The 23585-nt window shown below is 39.9% G+C and overlaps 1 protein-coding gene across 2 annotated transcripts in view; it reads left to right on the plus strand.

The window, feature by feature from the left end:
- The window catches only part of AFF1 (ALF transcription elongation factor 1), a 207537-nt gene that overhangs the window by 55886 nt on the left and 128066 nt on the right, over window positions 1-23585 (plus strand). The gene's annotated exons all lie outside the window — the stretch shown is intronic.

Consider the following 23585-nt stretch of genomic DNA (forward strand, 5'->3'; position numbering starts at 1 on the left):
GCTCCACGACATGTGGGATCTTCCCGGACCAGGGATTGAACCCGTGTCCCCTGCATTGGCAGGCGGATTCTTAACCACTGAGCCACCAGGGAAGTCCCGAGAAACTTTTTAATGGGATGGTTTGGGGTGGCTGTTAATACCTGAATCCATTACTATTTAATGTTAAGATTTTTTTTTTTTAAGAGTTAATTGTTGTGCATCCTGGTGAGATTCAATGGGATGTAGACAAAGCACCCATGAAACAGTCTTTCTACAAGTTTGGACAGGAATCTGAACAAGCCAGGTTATAGGAAATATGCTAGACACAGGAACATGTTACAGGACACTTCCTGCATGCTATCATCAAAATCCATAATGTGAGAACGCTACAGAGAATAATCTTTTTTTCTTCCAACAAATACAGCTCAAGGAAAAAAAAAATAAATTATTAAAAGACCTAAGAGACATATCAACCTGTAATGAAAGGATCCCGTTTGGGTCTGGGCACACCAATTAAATTTGAAGACTAACTGGATATTTGAGGTTATTAAAGGACAATTTTATAAATATTAATTAATATTAAAGGAAACATTTAGGTGGGGTAATTGTGGTTATGTTTTTTTAAAATCTTCATCATAAAGTCTATTTAAACCTGGAAAACCCTGCTGCTTGAATTTCTTACCTGTGAAATTAAGCAAGAGGATTAGATGTCTTTTCTATTTTCTCTGTGCTCCTTATGTAATAGCCACTCCCACTTGCTTTCCTTCTCGGAATCTTATACTGTTATGTGCAAGCATTGGTGTTGCTTGTGGACAAGGCTTTAATCAATGCACCTCTGGGAGGCAGGAACTCCAGGGCTTGCGCCGAATTATCTAATGGACCCTAGGAAGCTGCTCTATGCTTTCCTCCTGGTCATTTCCCTCCTCCCTAGTAGGGTCTGAACACAGCAGTTCTGCATCTTGAGTCAGGGGTCTGCTAGGGGCTTGACAACAATTTATAGACTGGGCTGAGTCAGATTTGGCTGAGAGCCAGCCCTGCACGTGAAAGTCCTCATTCCTTAAGAGGTGATAACTAACTAATGCTCATGTGGGAACCAGAGGCAATAACCATGGTAGAGTAGTAATGATTTAGCACTTCTTCAAGACTGCATAAGTTGTGGAAGACAGCAGGACCCCTTCAGGGTGGGGAGACACTGGTACCCCTGCTTTGGCAGTATCCAAAGAGCCTTGATTAGCTGTTGACATTAAAGAGGTATGATGAAAACAGTAGGCCATGGGATCCACCTCCAGAGAGCTCTACACCAGAGCTTTTGTACAACACGAGTTCTCGAAACCCCAGGCTCCCCAAGAGCAGTTTCAGACTGCCCACAGAGAGGGTGCCCTCCAGGAACAACTAGCCATCAATGGTGAGTAGGGAGTCCACAGGGAGGTGCTTGCCAAAGATGTCTTGGGTAACATGCTATAGACGTCATCAAAGTTTGTTGAAATACTCGCGGGCTTAAGTATTGCATGTAGGCATTAGGAGGCTGTCCAAAAATGTTGTATCCCAGGAACTTGATTCAACTCTGAGAATAAATGTATGAGTGTTAGGAAAATTGTTTGGGTAGAAAATATTTTTTGTTTATTATTTTACCTTGGTCTCTCAGCTGTGATCCACTTATTTGAGGTTGTTGGAAATCTACAGCCTACATATATGGCCCCTTGCAACTATACATTTGTTAAAGGGAGGGAGAGAAATGCTGTTGTTGAAATTGTTTCAGCCAATTTAGTTCTTATTCTAAAATCCTTTCTATTCATAAAATGATTGTCCTAGATGACATCAGTAACTGTTACTCTTACCCCTCAGACTCAGTAACATTATTAACTTGCAGTTCTGCAGACTTTCTACCACCGTCTTTTCTGAAAGATGAAAACGACATATTCACTGTGACTTGTGAGTCATGGTTGGGAGACTTTAGTGTTCATGGTATCTGAACTATCAGGTAAAAAAACAGGACTGGAGTTCCATGTTTACTTCAAATTGCTTTTTTTTTTTAAATATCTTTGTCTTTAGTCATTGAAAAACGGTAGATGCTCTGGTCCCAGATATTGAATTTCAAACCCAGATATACCTAAAGAAAATGAAACCAACCATGATAATAAATCACCATTTGCCTTTTGCAGAAGCCATCTAGCTGGGCTCAAAAGTCATGTCAAATTTGGGAGTGTTGTAATGAAACATAGCTAGATAGCAGGAAGAATGGTTTTTCTAAAAGACTGTTAAAATAATCCTATGACTGTTTCCTCGAGAGTGTAACAGTAGGTTCTCCAGAGAGGCTGCATGGCATAGTGATTAAGAGTAGGGACCCTGGAGCCCAGGGTATTAGGGTCACAGCTCAGTCCCAACCACTTACAGCTGCATGACTTCAAGAAAACTACCCAACTTCTTGGGTCTCATTTTCCTTATCCTAAGGCAGAATGGTAATACTGTACTTGTTTTAACAGCTTGTGGTGGGAATTAATTTAATAAATTAATTAATTAATTTAATACCATCAAAGCACTTAGAACAGGGCCAGACATACTGTGGGCAATCAGCAAACACTGGCAATTCATATCACGAACAGAATTATTCCTATTACCTTGCTTTGCATTGTGCCCAGGCTTTAGTATCTAAGACCCTGTTACTAAGTGTCTCAAATAACACACACCGAGGAAATACTATCATATTTGGGGGAGAGTTGTCTTTCTGTGAATTTCCAAATGGAAATGTAGAGCCTGTTAAGTTGTTAAGCATTTTAAGGCATGAAGCCAGTGGCTTTGAGGTGTTCAGGGCGCTCACAACTTCCCAGCTGAGAATTCTCACCTCGACCCCTCCTTTCTGAGACATAGGCAATACTGTAAACTAAAACTGCTGTAATATTCCTAAATGAATCCTTAAATGTAATGCTTAAAACTATTTAATTTGCTCAATAACTTATAGATCCTTGATTAGCAAAAGGTTTAATTGATTATTAATCAACTTTTTGTTCTTTAGACTTGCTTTACAGTTGACCCTTGAACAACATGGGTTTGGATTGCTCAGGTCCACTTTTACCGGTCCACTTTTATGGTAAATATGTACTATAGCACTGCAGAATCCCAAGTTGGTTGAATCTGCAGATGCAGAACCCCAAATACGGAGGAACCTCAGGTATGGAGGGGGGACCATAAGTGGTACATGGTATTTCTGCAAAGAGGGTGGCTGCCTCTAACCCCCGAGCTGTTCAAGAGTCAACTGTATTTTTCAAGATATTTAGGACTTAGAAAATAGAACAGTCCTTTCTCTTAGTTACAGTAAGTGCTTAGAAGATAAGGATTAAACAAACAAACAAACAAAAAAAACCCCCAAAACCTCTTCTATAGAGTTACACAGGGCTATGGACATTATATGTGCTTAATAAATGATTTGATTTCATCTTAATTTTCCTGTTTTGAATGCAACCTAGTAGGAGACAGAGCTCATGACAAATAAACCTCAAATAAAGCTTCCCTGACTTTTGGGAGGAAATCCTCAGTCCTCAAATGGAAAGTAAAATTGGTACCCCTAATTAGATTTTAAATTAGTGGGACTTAAACATTTGCTGGGAATAAAAACTGCACATTTAGGACAGGCCTGGGTATCACAAAAAAATGTCAGTAGTTGACATAACCTCTTTTATGTATGGGGAGATCAGATCTTAGTGTAATTTATAAGCTGCAATTTACTGATCATTGTGGCTTGTCTGTGTATGTAATTTCTTTTCCCCCCTCACAAAAAGAAAAAAACAACCCTGCAAAGAAAGACTGGGAAATATCCTCTTTCTTCCAGTTCTTAAATCTTTCCCTTTTCTTATGTGTAATCAGGAAAATTTGAGAGTAGTTTGAAAGGATGGAAAAGGCTCCTACAACAGAGAAAGCTGTCCCCAAAACATTGTTTAGAGATTAATGTTTTAGACTCAATATTGAGGGAATATTGGTCACTTGTCTCTGAGAGGTTAAGCAATTCTTTTGGTTGTTGCTGAGTTTTCCATTTATGATCTTATTTGTAAATCTAATTAATTGTAACAATTACTTTAAGGAAGATTTTATAATTTGATAATATCTTAATAAATGCCTTAATAAAATAATAGTTTAAATGAATACTAATTTAATAATTTTTAAGTGTAGTTGATGTACAATATTATATGTTATGGGTATACAATAAAATGATTCACAATTTTTAAGAGTTATACCCAAACTTTGAGTTTATAGTTATTAAAACATTGGCTATACTCGCTGTATTTTACAGTATATCCTTATTTTATACATAATAGTCTGTACTTCTTAATCCCCTACTCTTTTTTGCGACACGCAGGCCTCTCACTGTTGTGGCCTCTCCCGTTGCAGAGCACAGGCTCCGGACGCGCAGGCTCAGCGGCCATGGCTGATGGGCCCAGCCGCTCTGCAGCATGTGAGATCCTCCCGGACCGGGGCACGAACCCATGTCCCCTGCATTGGCAGGCAGACTTCCAACCACTGCGCCACCAGGGAAGCCCTCCCCTACTCTTAAATTGCCCCTCCGCTCTTCCTTCTCCCCATTGGTAACCACTAGTTTGTTCTCTACATCTATGAGTCTGTTTCTTTTTTGTTCTATTCACTAGTTTGTTGTATTTTTTAGATTCTGTATATAAGTGATATCATACAGTATTTGTCTTTCTCTGTCTGACTTAACTTCCCTTAGCTTAATGCCCTCCAAGTCTACCCGTGTTGCTGCAGATGGCAAAATTTCATTTTTTTTAAATGGCTGAGTAGTATTCCATTGTGTATATATATACTACATCTTCTTTATCCATTCATCTGTTGATGGATACTTAGGTTGCTGCCATATCTTGGCAATTGTAAATAATGCTGGGTTAAGCAATTCTTAAATGTTCTGTATTTTATAAGGCAATGTTTCTCAGACTTTTTTTTCACACACACACACACACACACACACACACACACACAATTTTATTTTTACAAGAGATAAATAAACTGACACCAAGCATTGTAAATGGATGACCACAACAAAAGCAACAATGATTGCAATTGCCATACATGAAACACACTCATACTATGTCATAATATTGACATTCAGTCCAGTAATCCTCCATTGCAACAGCTCCTTTACTTTGCAGTGAAAATTGATTTGTATATTTTTTGCCTCTGAGTCCTTGTTGGATTTTTTTTTTTATTCAAACAGAAAGTCACAAAAATTATAATCGTCCTCATCAGTTCACTCAGTCCCATGTAATTAATTTTTTTTATCTTGATCTTTTGTTAGCACTTTTATGAATTCATCAGTTTTCCATTAGAGTTCTGAAAATGCTTATTCATTCAGTTCAGCAGTATAGTCAAGTTACCAGAAACCTGTACTTGTCAGAGTCTTTTCCATGAATTCCTTGAAGATGAAACCCTTTTATAGGAACAGTTTTGCAAAAGCATCAGAGTACACCTAGAACTGCCTGTAAATGACAAAAGACTTAAAAATGACCACGGTTAAAGATTTGATGAAAGTTCATAATAATGCAATTGACAAGGAAATTTAGTTATTTTTGAGATATACATTTTAAAGTAATAACTAGAATTATGACTTATAACATTATACCAGAACATATAAGATTTTCAGAAATTTCATGTAATGTCTGAAACATTTATATTAACATATTTCCACACAAATAACCCAAAGAAAGTTTAGTATTAGTTGCTTTTTTTTAGTTTTATACACGTCAGTGTATGCATGTCAATCCCAATAGCCCAATTCAGCACACCACCATCCCCACCCCACCATGGTTTTCCCCTCTTGGTGTCCATACATTTATTCTCTACATCTCTGTCTCAACTTCTGCCCTGCAAACTGGTTCATCTGTACCATTTTTCTAGGTTCCACATACATGCTAATATACGATATTTGTTTTTCTCTTTCTGACTTACTTCATTCTGTATGACAGTCTCTAGATCCATCCACGTCTCAACAAATGACCCAATTTCGTTCCTTTTTTTTCTGTTCCTTTTTATGTCTGAGTAATATTCCATTGTATATATGTACCGAAACTTCTTTATCCATTCATCTGTCGATGGGCATTTAGATTGCTTCCATGACCTGGCTATTGTAAATAGTGCTGCAATGAACATTGCGGTGCATGTGTCTTTTTGAATTATGGTTTTCTCAGGGTACATGCCCAGTAGTGAGATTGCTGGATCATATAGTAATTCTCTTTTTAGTTTTTTAAGGGGCCTCCATACTGTTCTCCATAGTGGCTGTATCAATTTACATTCCCACCAAGAGTGCAAGAGGGTTCCCTTTTCTCCACACCCTCTCCCGCATTTGTTGTTTGTAGATTTTCTGATGATGCCCATTCTAACTGGTGTGAGGTGATACCTCATTGTAGTTTTGGTTTGCATTTCTCTAATAATTAGTGATGTTGAGCAGCTTTTCATGTGCTTCTGGACCATCTGTATGTCTTCTTTGGAGAAATGTCTATTTAGGTCTTCTGCCCATTTTTGGATTGGGTTGTTTGTTTCTTTAATATTGAGCTGCATCAGCTGTTTATATATTTTGGAGATTAGTCCTTTGTCCATTGATTCGTTTGCGAATATTTTCTCGCATTCTGAGGGTTGTCTTTTCGTCTTGTTTATGGTTCCCTTTGCTGTGGAAAAGCTTTTAAGTTTCATTAGGTCTCATTTGTTTATTTTTGTTTTTATTTCCATTACTGTAGGAGGTGGATCAAAAAAGATCTTGCTGTGACTTATGTCAAAGAGGGTTCTTACTGTGTTTTCCTCTAGGAGTTTTATAGTGGCTGGTCTTACATTTAGGTCTCAAATCCATTTTGAGTTTATTTTTGTATATGGTGTTAGGGAGTGTTCTAATTTCATTCTTTTACATGTAGCTGTCCAGTTTTCCCAGCACCACTTATTGAAGAGTCTGTCTTTTCTCCATTGTATATCTTTCCCTCCTTTGTCATAGATTAGTTGACCATAGGTGTGTGGGTTTATCTCTGGGCTTTCTATCTTGTTCCATTGATCTATGTTTCTGTTTTTGTGCCAGTACCGTATTGTCTTGATTACTGTAGCTTTGTAGTATAGTCCAAAGTCATGGAGTCTGATTCCTCCAGCTCGGTTTCTTTTCCTCAAGAGTGCTTTGGCTATTCAGAGTCTTTTGTGTCTCCATACAGATTTTAAGATGATTTGTTCTAGTTCCATAAAAAATGTCATTGGTAATTGGATAGGGATTGCATTGAATCTGTAGATTGCTTTCGGTAGTAGAGTCATTTTCACAGTATTGATTCTTCCAATCCAAGAACATGGTATATCTCTCCATCTGTTGGTATCATCTTTAATTTCTTACATCAGTGTCTTATAGTTTTCTGCATACAGGTCTTTTGTTTCCCTAGGTAGGTTTATTCCTAGGTATTTTATTCTTTTTGTTGCAATGGTAAATGGAAGTGTTTCCATAATTTCTCTTTCAGATGTTTCATCATTACTGTATAGGAATGCAAGAGATTTCTGTGCATTAATTTCATATCCTGCAATTTGCCAAATTCATTGATTAGCTCTAGTAGTTTTCTGGCGGCATCTTTAGGATTCTGTATGTATAGTATCATGTCATCTGCAAACAGTGACAGTTTTATTTCTTCTTTTCCAATTTGTATTCCTTTTATTTCTTTTTCTTCTCTGATTGCCGTGGCTAGGACTTCCAAAACTATGTTGAATAATTTGTATTCCTTTTATTTCTTTTTCTTCTCTGATTGCCGTGGCTAGGACTTCCAAAACTATGTTGAATAATAGTGGTGAGAGTGGCCATCCTTGTCTTGTTCCTGATCTTAGAGGAAATACTTTCAGTTTTTCACCATTGAGAATGATGTTTGCTGTGAGTTTGTCGTATATGGCCTTTATTATGTTGAGGTAGCTTCCCTCTATGCCCACCTTCTGGAGAGTTTTTTATTTTTATCATAAATGGGTGTTGAATTTTGTCAAAAGTTTTTTCTGCATCTATTGAGATGATCATATAGTTTTTATTCTTCAGTTTGTTAATAATGGTGTATCACATTGATTGATTTGCGTATATTGAAGAATCCTTGCATCCCTGGGATAAATCCCACTTGATCATGGTGTATGATCCTTTTAATGTGTTGTTGGATTCTGTTTGCTAGTATTCTGTTGAGGATTTTTGCATCTATATTCATCAATGATATTGGTCTGTAATTTTTTTTTTGTAGTATCTTTGTCTGGTTTTGGTATCAGGGTGTTAGTGGCCTCATAGAATGAGTTTGGGAGTGTTCCTTCCTCTGCAATTTTTTGGAAGAGTTTGAGAAGGGTGGGTGTTAGCTCTTCTCTAAATGTTTGATAGAATTTGCCTGTGAAGCCATCTGGTCCTGGACTTTTGTTGGAAGATTTTTTTTTTTTTTTTTTTTTTTTTGCGGTACGCGTGCCTCTCACTGGTGTGGCCTCTCCCGCTGTAGAGCACAGGCTCCGGACGTGCAGGCTCAGCGGCCATGGCTCACGGGCCCAGCCGCTCTGTGGCTTGTGGGATCTTCCCAGACCAGGGCACGAACTCGTGTCCCCTGCATCAGCAGGCAGACTCTCAACCACTGGGCCACCAGGCAAGCTCTTGTTGGAAGCTTTTTAATCACAGTTTCAATTTCATCACTTGTGATTGGTCTGTTCATATTTTCTATTCCTGATTCAGTCTTGGAAGGTTATACCTTTCTAAGAATTTGTCCATTTCTTCCAAGTTGTCCATTTTATTGGCATAGAGTTGCTTGTAGTAGTCTCTTAGGATGCTTTGTATTTTTGCGGTGTCTGTTGTAACTTCTCCTTTTTATTTGTAATTTTATTGATTTGAGTCCTCTCCCTCTTTTTCTTGATGAGTCTGGCTAATGGTTTATCAATTTTGTTTATGTTCTCAAAGAACCAGCTTTTAGTTTTATTGATCTTTGCTATTGTTTTCTTTGTTTCTATTTCATTTATTTCTTCTCTGATCTTTATGATTTCTTTCCTTTTACTAACTTTGGGTTTTGTTTGTTGTTCTTTCTCTGGTTCCTTCAGGTGTAAGGTTAGATTGTTTACTTGATAGTTTTCTTGTTTCTTGAGGTAGGTTTGTATAGCTATAAACTTCTTTCTTAGAACTGCTTTTGTTGCATCCCATAGGTTTTGGATCGTCGTGTTTTCACTGTCATTTGTCTCTAGGTATTTTTTGATTTCCTCTTTGATTTTTTCAGTGATCTGTTGGTTATTTAGTAACGTATTGTTTAGCCTCCACGTGTTTGTGTTTTTTATGTTTTTTTCCCTGTAATTCATTTCTAATATCATAGCGTTGTGGTCAGAAAAGATGCTTGATAAGATTTCAATTTTCTTAAATTTACTTGATTTGTGGTCCAAGATGTGATCTGTCCTGGAGAATGATCCATGCGCACTTGAGAAGAAAGTGTAATCTGCTGTTTTTGGATGGATTGTCCTATAAATATCAATTAAATCTCTCTGGTCTATTGTGTCATTTAAAGCTTGTGTTTCCTTATTAATTTTCATTTTGGATGATCTGTCCATTGGTGTAAGTGAGGTGTTAAAGTCCCCCACTATTATTGTGTTACTGTCGATTTCCTCTTCTATAGCTGTTAGCAGTTGCCTTATGTATTGAGGTGCTCCTATGTTGGGTGCATATATATTTATAATTGTTATATCTTCTTCTTGGATTGATCTCTTGATCATTATGTAGTGTCCTTCCTTGTCTCGTAACATTCTTTATTTTAAAGTCTATTTTATCTGATATAAGTATAGGTACTCCAGCTTTCTTTTGTTTTCTATTTGCATGGAATATCTTTTTCCATCTCGTCACTTTCAGTCTATATGCGTCCCTAGGTCTGAAGTGGGTCTCTTTTAGATGGCATATATACAGGTCTTGTTTTTGTATCCATTCAGCAAGCCTGTGTCTTTTGGTTGGAGCATTTAATCCATTCATGTTTAAGGTAATTATCGATATGTATGTTCCTGTGACCATTTTCTTAATTGTTTTGGGTTGGTTTTTGTAGATCCTTTTCCTCTATTGCGTTTCCCACTTAGAGAAGTTCCTTTAACATTTGCTGTAGAGCTGGTTTGGGAGTGCTGAATTCCCTTAGTTTTAACTTGTCTGTAAAGCTTTTGATTTCTCCATCGAATCTGAATGAGATCCTTGCTGGGTAGAGTAATCTTGGTTGTAGTTCTTCCCTTTCATCACTTTAAGTATAGCATGCCACTCCCTTGTGGCTTGAAGAGCTTCTGCTGAGAAATCATTTGTTAACCTTATGGGAGTTCCCTTGTACGTTATATTTCGTTTTTCCCTTGCTGCTTTCAATAATTTATCTTTGTCTTTAATTTTTGCCAATTTGATTACTATGTGTCTCGGTGTGTTTCTCCTTGGGTTTATCCTGTGTGGGACTCACTGTGCTTCCTGGACTTGGGTGGCTATTTACTTTCCCATGTTAGGGAAGTTTTCAACTATAATCTCTTCAAATATTTTCTCAGACCCTTTCTCTCTCTCTTCTCCTTCTGGGACCTGTATAATGGGAATGTTGTTGCGTTTAATGTTGTCCCAGAGGTCTTTTAGGCTGTCTTCATTTCTTTTCATTCTTTTTTCTGTTCCGCATCAGTGAATTCCACCATTCTGTCTTCCAGGTCACTTATCTGTTCTTCTGCCTTAGTTATTCTGCTATTGATTCCTTCTAGTGTAATTTTCATTTCAATTATTGTATTGTTCATCTCTGTTTGTTTGTTCTTTAATTCTTCTAGGTCTTTGTTCAACATTTCTTTTATCTTTTTGATCTTTGCCTCCATTGTTTTTCCGAGATCCTGGATCATCTTCACTATCATTATTCTGAATTCTTTTTCTGAAAGGTTGCCTATCTCCACTTCATTTAGTTGTTTTTCTGGGGTTTTATCTTGTTCTTTCATCTGGTACATAACCCTGTACCTTTTCATCTTGTTTGTCTTGCTGTGAATGTGGTTTTTTGTTCCATAGTCTGTAGGGTTGTAGTCTTCTTGCTCCTGCCCTCTGCCCTCTGGTGGATGAGGCTATCTAAGGGGCTTGATGGGTGGGACTGGTGGTGGGTAGAGCTGCCGGTTGCTCTGGTGGGCAGAGCTCGGTAAAACTTTAATCCACTTGACTGTTGATGGTGGGGCTGGGTTCTCTCCCTGTTGTTTGTTTGGCCTGAGGCAACCTAACACTGGAGCCTACCTGGGCTCTTTTGTGGGGCTAATGACAGACTCTGGGAGGGCTCACTTCCCAGAAATTCTGCTGTCAGTGTCCTTGTTCCCACAGTGAGCCACAGCCTTCCCCCCCACCCTGCCCCCCACCTCTGCAGGAGACCCTCCAACACTAGCAGGTAGGTCTGGTTCAGTCTCCCCTGTGGTCACTGCTCCGCTACTTCCCGTGGGTTCTGATGCACACACTGCTTTGTGTGTGCCCTCCAAGAGTGTAGTCTCTGTTTCCACCAGTCCTGTCTATGTCCTGCAATCAAATCCCACTAGGCTTCAAGGTCTGATTCTCTAGGAATTCCTCCTCCCACTGCCGGACCCCCAGGTTGGGAAGCCTGACGTGGGGCTCAGAACCTTCACTCCAGTGGGTGGACTTCTGTGGTATAAGTGTTCTCCTGTCTGTGAGTCACCCACCCAGCAGTTATGGGATTTGATTTTACTGTGATTGCGCCCCTCCTACCGTCTCACTGCGGCTTCTCCTTTGTCTTTGGATGTGGGGTATCTTGTTTGGTGAGTTCCAATGTTTTCCTGTCGACGATTGTCCAGCAGGTAGTTGTGGTTCTGGTGCTCTTGCAAGAGGGAGTGAGAGCACGTCCTTCTACTCCGCCGTCTGGGTTCCTCTCCGTGTTTCTCAGACTTCAGTGGACATACGAATCACCTAGGTATTTTGTTAAACTGCAGATCCTGATTTCGTTGACCTGGCATGCAAGCCAAGATTTTGCATTTCTAACAAGTATCCCCTGCAGGACACTGCTGCTCTGGCTCTGTGGCTCACGCTTGGAGGAGCAAGGCTCAAAAGCAGAGATTGTCAAACTTGGCTGCACGTAAAATCACCTGAGGACATTTAAAAAATACGGATGCATGGGTCCCACCTCCAGAGATTAATTGGTCTGGGGTGTGTCCTGGGTGTCAGGAATTTATACATCTCCCCAGGTGATTCTCAGGTGTAGCCAAGGTCGTGAACCACTGCTCAGTCTGAAGGATCTGAATTGTTTTCATTAGTTCACATCCAAGAGGGAAGTACCTATCTTCAAAGTGACGTCCTCTGTGTGTGTTTTTAATTATTACTGTTTTCTCTTTTTCTTTGTATCTCACGTTTTGAAAGAGTCCCTCTACCAAACAAAATATGTTTAAACAATTTTGTTTGTTTTTCTATTTTTAAATCAAATCAAACCACATACAGCTGTCAATTCGACTTCCTGATCAGCATGAGCTAACTGGTGTTGCCACACTCAGTTGGCATAAGCTCCAGAAAGGCCCAAAGCAGCGTCCCTCACATGCTTTCCATGGGCAGATATGTGATTTCCTGTGGGCTTTTTGAAATGTTGAAAATAGTTCACTGGTCTCCAGTTGCTTCATTTGTGGGCCCAGGTCAGAGTCCAGTGATTACATGATCGGAGAACTCCTCAGATTGTGCTGGTTTGGGGGCATTCATGTGTAGGAGGAAATCTTGCCAACTGCCCCTCCAGCAGAGTTCTTCACAGTTCTCTGTTTCAGTAATTATCCATTAACTGCAGTATCTGTTGGCTGCCTTTCCCATGAACAAGCAAACATTCCCCTTAATCCCATCTAGCCTCATGACTTGATAGACATGAGAGGTAAGAGTTTGTGATAGGTAAAGAGTGTGAAGGTTAAGATCTCAGAGAAAGCTTCTGAGAAGAGCTGCCTTGGTTGGGATTTGAATAATGGTAGCAAGTCTCCAGCTGGAGAAGAGGGGAAGCAGCATTCCAACAAAGAGAAAATACTCTGTGCAAAGACTGCTGGTACAAGAGAACTGGCTGGCTGGAGGGCTTTTGTGGTGATGGAGTGGGATGGTGATGGAGGGAGGTTGGTGGGAGGTGGTGGTGGTGGATGAATTGGGAGACGGCGATTGACATATATACACCAATGTGTATAAAATGGATAACTAATAAGAACCTGCTGTATAAAAAATTAAATTCAATTAAAAAAAAGAAATAACATAGAGGATGTAATATTTTCATTTGCTTCAGTTTAAATATTGTTTGCAACTCAAAGTGACAACTAACATCATAGTATTGTGTAGTAAACCCCACTGCTTTGAGCTTTTTATGAACCTGGAGAAAGAATCTCTTGTCTGTGGCATCTATGTCTCTGATTTCACTTGAGATAACTTTCGGTCAAAAATGCTGCTTTGAAAAAAAAAAAAAATGCTGCTTTGGGGCTTCCCTGGTGGCACAGTGGTTGAGAGTCCGCCTGCCAATGCAGGGGACATGGGTTCTTGACCCGGTCCGGGAAGATCGCACATGCTGCGGAGCAGCTAGGCCCGTGAGCCATGGCCGCTGAGCTTGCACGTCCGGAGCCTCTGCTCTGCAACAGGAGAGGACACAACAGTGAGAGGCCCGCGTACCACCAAAAAAAAAAAAAAAAAAAAAATGCTGCTTTGGAGAAATACCATGAAATATAGGATCTTATCTTTATCAATGTTACCTTCCATTTTTCTAAGAAGATAAGAATTTCTTTTATATGTTTGCCGAATGCTACGTATAATATAAAATTCTGCTTTAAATAAATACATTCTTCATTTTCAGATCTAGAAAGAAAAAAACAAGAGAGAGAGAGAAAGAAAGCTACTGATGTGCAAAATTGGGAAGGGTATTGGATGCCCCTGTAATCTTCAGCCTGGAGTCAGGGAAGTCCTTCCTTCCTTCCTTCCTTCCTTCCTTCCTTCCTTCCTTCCTTCCTTCCTTCCTTCCTTCCTTCCTTCCTTCCTTCCTTCCTTCCTTCCTTCCTTCCTTCCTTCCTTCCTTCCTTCCTTCCTTCCTTCCTTCCTTCCTTCCTTCCTTCCTTCCTTCCTTCCTTCCTTCCTTCCTTCCTTCCTTCCTTCCTTCCTATCTCTCTTTGCTCTCTCTCCCTTTCTTTATTTCTCCCTCTCCCTCTCCCTCTCCCTCTCTCTTTCTCTCTTTCTCTCTTTCTCTCTTTCTCTCTTTCTTCTTTAAGAGTAACATCTGATGTATATTTTAGGAACAATATATTCCATACTCTGGCAGTGAGGTTGAAGGCTAAGTGCGGGGGGTGGGGGAGAGATTTGGCAAGGGAAATAATCCTCATTAAGCTATTGAAAAAGTATGATGATGTATGAAGAAGAACCTGAACTAAGAGAATGTTAGGTGTTCTAGAAAAAATGGAAAATCTTATGATTATTTTTAATTTCCAGTAGGAATTAGATGATGGAAGAGTTAGCGAATTGGTACATATTGACTCTAGTGATTACTGAACTTTAGTGTGAAACCGAATCACCTGGAGGGCTTGTTGAAACTCTTAATTGTTGGACCACACCAACAGAGTTTCTGCTTCTGTAGGTTTGGGTGGGACCTGAAAGTTTGCAAAAGAATGCAAGAATGGAGCAACAGAGGAACCCAAAGAAACAACTGGAAGACAAGTAGCAAGTTGATAGAACTTAAACCCAACCATATCAATAATTAAAATAATGACTAAACATATCAGTTACAAGGCAGAGATCCAGCAGACTGGGTTTTACCGAACACAGTCATCTACTTCCAATAGATGTATTTAAAAATAAGAACATGCATAGGTATAAAGGCAAAGGATAGAGCAAGATACATCATCCAACAGTAAGCATAGGAAAGTTGGATGGCTATATTAGAATCAAGAGGGCAGAAGTAGAACCAATGGATGATGGCTGCAGGGAAGCCAGTTTTAGCTCTATGGAGCACAGAGGTTTCCACCGCTATCACTGGCCAGCAGTGGAAGGGGCTGCCTTGTAATTACAACACATGTCCCTGGAAATATGCAAACAGGCCAGTCTAGGAAGCGAAAGAGCATTCTTGCATGGAGAATTGGATTAGATGATCTCCTTTGGTCTCCTTTCTGGAGCTAAGATTTCATCATAGTTTATTTTCTACAATAATTGTAAATTATTACAATTGTAAAAAACGTAAATTGCGGGTAAGTGTTCATTTTATAATACTTAGAATATTTTTAAATGCCCAGAATAAGACAAGTCATTTGATCCTTCCAGCCAGGAATATCTATGGCTAACATTTGGTACAGAGGCTCAGTCAATCTTTTTAATACACAGATTTATTTAAATTTTGGTGAAGTGGGTTCATAACAGCTGCACTGTATAGCAACTGCTGTTTTTTTTTTTTAAGTTTATACTATATCTTTCTATGTCATAAAATATTTTTGTAAAACAGGAGAGTGAAAGCATATTCAACCCAGGGGGAGAAAAAGCATTTCGAGACTAGTTGTATAAATTCAAGAAAACAGAGAAGTATTTCAAGTAAGATCTCCCTGCAATGACACCACTGCACTTTTACTATCTCAAGAGACCTTTGGGATTTGGGTGGTGATTACATGTGCAGGAAGAGCCAGGAAAAGGAGAGAGTGACTGATCTTTAGTTTGGGTGATTGGTGACTAGGACCAGGGGAGAGGAATGGGTTAGAGTCATGTTAATTCTGGCCCTGTTGAGTTTGAGTTGCCCGGGGGTCACTGCCTGGCCTGGGACCATTTCTCAGGCTAATTTTGTCTCTTTCCTTTAACCTGTTTGCCTTTCCTTTTTAAAGGCAACACCGCTCTACCCTGCACACTCCCTGCATACTCGTTATTGTGCGTACTCCCTGGTTTTTACTAGTAAAAAACTTAAGGAGGCAGATCTTATTTTAAGAAGTTAATTGCTGATCATTACAGTTAAATACATTATAAAGATAATGGAATTTTTTAGTTTTATGTGACCCACATCCCTCCTGATCTGCTAATTGGAAGTCCTCTTTGAATTCTGCCCTCTGCTTTTATTCCTAAGAATGGAACCAGCAACACTCCCCCCACCCCCCCACTCCCACCCCCCGCCACAGCCCCGCACCAGTCCCTTCTTTGGTGAAGGAGACATTGTCCCCTCCCTCTGTAGAGAAGCCACCCTTGCAGAGCCAAGAAGCAGCTCAGGTTGAATGATAGGTGGCTCTTGGCATCTCTAAGGTGACACTTTTCACTAAGTGAATGATCCATTTGGGACAGCCTCCCAAGTGCCTTTTTATACCCAGGAAAGTAGTTTTGGGCAGCTGGAAAGAAGGGACTTGGAGTTGTGGGGGAGAGGCTTGGGCTAGAGTCACACTTCTGGAGGGTCACTGATAATTTTGTCCAAGACAGCATGTAGACTGAGAGATAAGGGACATTTTCTAGCATCTCATATTGGATCCCAGATGTGTGAGCAGAAAGAATTATGAAACACAATGAGGTCCCTCCAAATAGAGAGGTATCATGAAAGTCCACAGAGGAGAGTTTTGAGGAAGGTGGCCACTGGGGTCACAAAGGAAGCAGACCACTCTTTGTTTAGGAAGTTTGGCTGTGATGGCAGAAGGAGATTGGGCATAGCTTTTAGGGGGAGAAGACTGATATGTGGGAGAAATGGCTGATTCTAGAGAAAGCTGTGGTAGAGAAAATAGAAAATGAGCCTGGAGCCCCTTGTAGTACCAGAAAGTAAGGAAGTGCTTAAAAGACAAAAGGAGGGGAGCAAGTCAAAGGGATGAGGGGCTAACTGGAAGAGCTCCCAGTGGCCAGAGCCAGAACAATTTGAGCAATAAAGTAAATCGTAGAGCATTGGATTATAGCCCAAAGGATAAAGTAAGTATCTGTGAGTATATGCCATACTGCTATAAATAAATGATTGAATAAATTAATAAATGGAGAAGTAAATCTTTCTTACAAAAGAATTCCAAGTAATGTGTGGGTACTACCACCCCACATGAGTGGAGCATAAGTCCCTCCCTCCCTTGAAGGGAAAAACCATTAGACAAAGCCAGATGGGGACACCTGGCCTGAACTCCTCAAAACTGTCAAAGTCATAAAAAACCAGGAAAGACTGAGAAACTGTCACACAGTGCAATGTGTGATATCCTGGATTGGCTCTTGGAGCAGAAAGAGGATATTAATGGAAATCAAAATAAGTCTAGAGTTTAGTTCATAGTAGTATACCAATGTGGATTTCTCAGTTTTGACAAATGACAGATGATACTATAAGACGTGAAAATGGGGAAACTGGCCGGGGAGGTATATGAGAATTCTTTGCAACTTTTCTGTAAATCTAAAATTATTCCAAAGTAAAAAGACTTTTTTTTTTTAAAGTGTGTGTTACCAAATGAAAGTTCATATGCCCAATTCACAGTGAGGCCAAACAAACCAAAATGTAGGAGTTTGGGGCAGAGAAAGGTTTATTGCAGGGCCAAGCAAGGAGAATAGGTGGCTCATGCTCAAACAAACAAACAAAGAAACAAAACCCACACTCCCCAAAGGGTTTCAGCAAAGCATTTTTAAATGCCAGGTGAGGGCGGGGCATCCCAGGGTAAGTGATCAGCTCGTGCACTGTTCTCTGATTTGTTTATGGTGGGGTAACAAGGTGGTGTCATAGGAGTTAACATTATCAATCCTTAGGTACCAGTAGGTCTGGGGGGTATGTGCTCGGGATCATCAAGTAGTTAATTTCTTTGTTTGGTGGTGGTTTTAGCATCTGAAAAACAACTCAGGAAATGTGCATCAGATACTGTTATTTAGGTAATTCAGAGAGGAGCTAAAGCAGAAGGTATGGGGGAGGGGTCTGTCCCAGGAAGACCCCATAGGGTCCTGCTCAGTTACATGTTGGGGTGGGGTTGGGGGTTGGGGAAACTTGAGCTTGTTTGTAGGCTGAGAATAAATAAGTCAACTGGTATGGATGGGCAGGGGTATTGGGGCGGGGAAGGAAGAATGTTTTATCTATGTACAAACAGAAAAAGATAGGAAAAGTGTAGACCAGGAGTAGAGAAAAAGACATTTCAGTGAAGGAAGAGGTGATATTGGGCAGTAGTCTTTAAACATTTTTGCTTGTGTCCCCTCCAAAAGAATGTTGAAAAACTGGAAGTCTTTAGTCTCAAACCTATCAGCTGAATCGTATCAGAGAAAATTTCCATCTCATTTCATAATTCTGATATATAGCTGGATTGGTGAGGCAGGGCCTTGCTCCAGGTTGGCTACCTGGATATGTCAGATGAGGAGCCACCCATGAGTTTTTCCTGATTTGAGCTCAGGGACTGTCCTCCTACATAGAACTGTTCCTCTGGGGCTTCAGACATATTTGCACCCTGGAGCAATGTACACTTAGAAGAGTGATTTGGAATGGGTGAGAGGCCTACTTTTCTTGATCAAGTAGGGAAAGGCAAGCGGAAGTGGGAGGAAAGCCTGAACCCTCGTTTCAGGAAAGAGGGCATTTGGGAATGAAGAACCAGGAAATAGATTTGCTTCAAACCTCTGCCGTCATCCCTCTTGAGAACTTCCACATACACCTGATTTGAAGATCATGGTAGAGGACCTGAAAAGTGTGGCGTAAAGCTGGGGAAGAAGAGGACTTTCTCAGGACCAGCAAGGGGAGGACTGTTTTGTGTTGAGGTCATAGCTGAAGGGGGAGCTAGTTAATTTCCAGCGATGCTTATCCAGTTTTCCCTGCTATCTCTGCCCACCGGAGATGGCTCATCTTTTTTCTCCTCCTTTGTCTCGCCTCCCTTTTCCTGCGTCTGATTTATTTGTGACTGTCCAGTGGCACCTTGAGCACCCTTCTTTTGGTGAAGTGATTTTTGCAGTGTCCTCATTAAACAGCATCCCACTGAAATGAAGTAAAAATTCTTAGATTTGACCGACGTAACTTTTAGATCAAAAATGCCATTAAAGAGTAGTATCATTGAATGACTATTGTGGACCAAATGCATACATTGAATGAATATTTAACAGTTCTGATTAAGGCAACTTGTTTTAAAAAGTTTTTTTTATTAAATTTAAAGTATGTTAGATTTTGCCTTCTATCTCCTAAATTAAAAAAAATATATATAAACATACATTTTAAAACATATGCCTGTTTATATTTTGCCAAATAAATGATGGAACACTTGAAAGATGATTCTGTTTTCACTCTTGGATAACAATATGTAGGGCACATTTGTGATTGTACTTAAGATATTGTTATATATGCCATCTGTTGTTGCCACTACATGTGTGCAAGTGTCATTTATAAAACTCATTAATTTAAAGAGCTAATAAAAAGGCACTCTTGTGATTCAAGAACCCATTTCAGGTAGTAAAACAGTCTGTCCCACTCACCTTATAAATTCTGCCCTGTTTATTAAATTGTGTACCTTACTTTTTTGTTGTTAGCATACTTGGTCACTGTAGGCTTGGTGAATTCTGGAAATGTAGAACTGATTAGCATATTCTCACCATACTGAGAAACTTGTTATTTTGATATATAGATGATATTTTGCTGTCATGTAACATCTTTCCATTCATTTATTTTTATTTTTTAAGACTTATTTTGAATTGGCTTTATTAGGCAATTCATGAATAGGGCAGAATCCCATCTAGCAGCTAGAAGGGTATTCCCTCTTTCCATTATTTTCATTAGAAATTCTTCACTGTAGGGAATTCCCTGGCAGTCCAGGGGTTAGGACTCTGTGCTTTCGCTAGGTTCAGTCCTTGGTCTTAAGATCCCACAAGCTGTGTGGCAGGGCCAAAAAAAAAAAAACCCACAAAACTTCACTGTACTGGGCAATTACTAAGACAGTCCTAACATTTTAAAGGGGCAGTGAAGATTGACAGGTGATCGTACCCATTATTTGTAAGGTAAATTGGGTCCATTAGCTGGTCCAGTTTGAGTGCACCTTAGGGCCCAGGGATTTATCTATCACCTGAAGTCTACAGAGCCTCAGGTCCTCCTTAGGTGAGCTGCAGGGGGATCATGAACATCAAAGTATAGCAAATGTCATGTGCATAGGTCTGTATCCTCGAATCTCATCAGTAAGGCAAAGAATTCTGGGCCCCCAAAAGGTTAAGAATGTCTTTTGTTCAGTTTCACTGCAGAACAAGACTGTGGGTTGGATACAATGGTGTTTTCAAAACACTTGGAGATAATAACACCCACGTGTGTATTGCTGAACTTCTTCAGCCACATGGAGTATCCAATTCCAGAATAATTTCTCCTGCACTTTCCTCTAGTATTGTTAGATCTATTACAAATCGAGTGTAATCCCACATCTGTTTCAAATTACTCTCACTAATTTATGTTACAAATGATCTTGAGAGCCCTGGGAATCTCAGGTGTAATCCCAATGTGCTGTTGATTTCATATTTCCGTGTGTGTAAATATTTGCTGTATTCTTTCATTTCCTCATCTTTAGTGGAACAGCACAATTAACACAGTTCACAGGGGAAAAATGTAATTTTAATATAAGTGATGTTATATTTCTAGCCAGTGATAAATGGAAATTTTGTGAGTAAATGCTATTATGCAATATTGTTTCTGCTTACTTATATGTCTGATATCAATTTAAAGGATAAATATCATAGTTGGTATTTAGAACAAGAGAAAGATGGGGGAAAATGGCAAGCAAAAAATTTTGGGGGGCTTCCCTGGTGGCGCAGTGGTTGAGAGTCCTCCTGTCGATGCAGGGGACACGGGTTTGTGCCCTGGTCCGGGAAGATCCCACATGCCGCAGAGCGGCTGGGCCCGTGAGCCATGGCCTCTGAGCCTGCGCATCTGGAGCCTGTGCTCCTCAACGGGAGAGGCCACAACAGTGAGAGGCCCGCGTACCGCAAAAAAAAAAAAAAAAAAAAATTTTTGGAGAGTAGACTTTTGCCTAAATTTATGCTTTGTTTCCTTCAAGGTTTGTCATTCTTCTATTGCAAAAGAATACACGTGTGCAGTGGTATTTTATTGTCTGATAGAGATTTCTTATGAATGAAAATAAATGCTGTCCAACCATGACACTTAAAATGACTGAGTGATTATAAACCAATACTGAATGAAAGAGCTCACTTTTATCTTTTAAGTATGCGTGATCTAAGCAAGTCGTTCTCACATGTAAGCAGACAAGTATTAGCTAGAGAATTTGTTGAAGTGCATATCCCTGAGACCTCTCCCTACAAAGATTTTGATTCACGAGTTCTGGAGTCTGTGGTTTTAACACATGACACAGGTGATTTGATATTTTACCAAAGCTGATCTTGGTGCTAAGATTCTACACAGGAATAGCTATAATATAATAATATTACTTTTAATATAAGAGAAGCCATGATGATTGTGGAGAGCTGGAGGAGACATGGAAGTATCAACAAGTATCAACAAATGACATGGAATAAGTTTGCACCCTCAAATTATTAAAAACCCCAAAGAGTTTTTGTATGTGTGTGTTTTATCTATTGACACTTGCTGTATTAAAAATTAAAATTGAGATATTTAAAATATTAAATTCTTTAAAATAATAAACCCATTATCTGTTAACTTAAATAATATTTTTATTTGGAAAAAAAACTATTTCCAAAATAAAAAATTTAGTAAGAGGAGTGGCATTATTTTACATTTATGCAAATCTCTTTACTGTCCAAACTAATAGAAGACAGCCAGATTCTCATCTGCTTCTGTGTTCAATCTGTTGCAATGTTATTTTGGTTGAAATATATGAAGAAGATGCAGCCTCACAGAAAATGGAGGAGTATTTTAATACCTTTTTTGATATTATATCAAAACTCTACAAGTCATAGTTTCTTAAAGGTTAGTTGCAATGTGGAATTTGAAATCATATCATTGAAAATTTTTTTGATATATTAAAATCCATTGGTCTGTCCTGCACTTTCAATGGATCTTTTACCCGTGCACGATTTTAAAAAAATTTATTTAATTAATTTATTTATGGCTGTGTTGGGTCTTTGTTGCTGTGCGTGGGCTTTCTGTAGTTGTGGTGCACAGGGGCTACTCTTTCATTGTGGCGCACAGGCTTCTCATTGTGGTGGCTTCTCTTGTTGTGGAGCACGGGCTCTAGGTGTGCGGGCTTCAGTAGTTGTGGCATGTGGGCTCAGTAGTTGTGGCTCATGGGCTCTAGAGTGCAGGCTTGGTAGTTGTGGCGCACGGGCTTAGTTGCTCCGCGGCATGTGGAATCTTCTCAGACCACAGCTCAATCACGTGTCCCCTGCACTGGCAGGCGGATTCTTAACCACTGCGCCACCAGGGATGCCCCACAATTTTGTACTGTTTAGAAAATTGTGGTCACTGAGTTACGCAGGTCTTCTTTTTTTAAAATTTAATTAATTAATTTAGTTTTGGTTGCATTGGGTCTTCGTTGCTGTGCATGGGCTTTTTCTAGTTGTGGCGAGCAGGGGCTGCTCTGTTGTGGTGTGCTGGCTTCTCACTGTGGTGGCGTCTCGTTGCGGAGCACAGGGTCTAGGCCTGTGGGCTTCAGTAGTTGTGGCTCACAGGCTTAGTCAGTAGTTGTGGCTCACGGGCTCTAGAGCGTGGGCTCAGTAGTTGTTGCTCGCGGGCTTTAGAGTGCAGGCTCAGTAGTTGCGGCGCATGGGCTTAGTTGCTCCGTGGCATGTCTGATCTTTGTGGACCAGGGCTCGAACCCGTGTCCCCTGCCTTGGCGGGCAGATTCTTAACCACTGTGCCACCAGGGAAGTCCGTACACAGGTCTTCTAAAACCACATTCATTACTGTCCTTACCTCATCGGGAAAGTCTTTAAGTATTGGGAAGCTGACAGGCTCGCAGTGGCAGATGTCATTTTCCAAAATGCTTGAAAACTCAAATTTTATCATTGGCAATAAATACTGTCAGTTGTTTTCCTTGAAGAAACAGACTCACTTTGTTCATTTTTGAGAAAATGATTACCAAATACCCAAGTCAGAATAACCACAGTTCGTCAATTGTTCCTCACTTGTTCTTTCAATTTTTTTCATGGACTACCATTTCTAAAGAAATGGTAGTCCATGACAAAAACAGCTATTTCAGCTTGCAACTCAATTATACAAGTGCTTTTCTTCTAGACAACCACTGTACTTCACTCTGCAGCAGCAGAGTGCTTCATGTGGACTTCCCATTTTGTCACAAAGAACATTAAAATGACCTGTACTCAAGGGTCAAGATTTAAGAAAAGTAGTAATTCTTACTGCTCGCTTCATTAAGGACATGTGTAAAGAAAACTGACCTTTTTTTCTTTTTTAAACTGCTAATGAGTGAAGAGCCACTGCCTTGATTAGTGCTAAGGTGCCAGCAGTTTCCCTACAATTGCTTTTGCACCATCAGTGCAAATGTCAGCACAGTGAAAAAGACAAATAATGTCTTTGTGTTATTCTAAAAATAGCTTGACCTCTGAGAAGGTCCTGGGGACTCCCAGGAGACCACGAATCACACTTTGAGACCCACCATAGAGATGCTTTGGGCCTTCCACCCGCCAGCCCCCACCTCCCAGCTTTGCAGTTTTTGTGCAGATGTCAACATGTCTATCCATGGCTCCTTAGCAGTACAGTGTGGAGTATCTCTTTGTGAGATGGTGTCACTGTCATGATTCTAGGTAGAATGGGGAGTCCACGGGG

Source organism: Leucopleurus acutus (genome assembly GCF_964270905.1).
Source record: "Leucopleurus acutus genome assembly, chromosome: 4".
Taxonomy (NCBI): domain Eukaryota; kingdom Metazoa; phylum Chordata; class Mammalia; order Artiodactyla; family Delphinidae; genus Leucopleurus; species Leucopleurus acutus.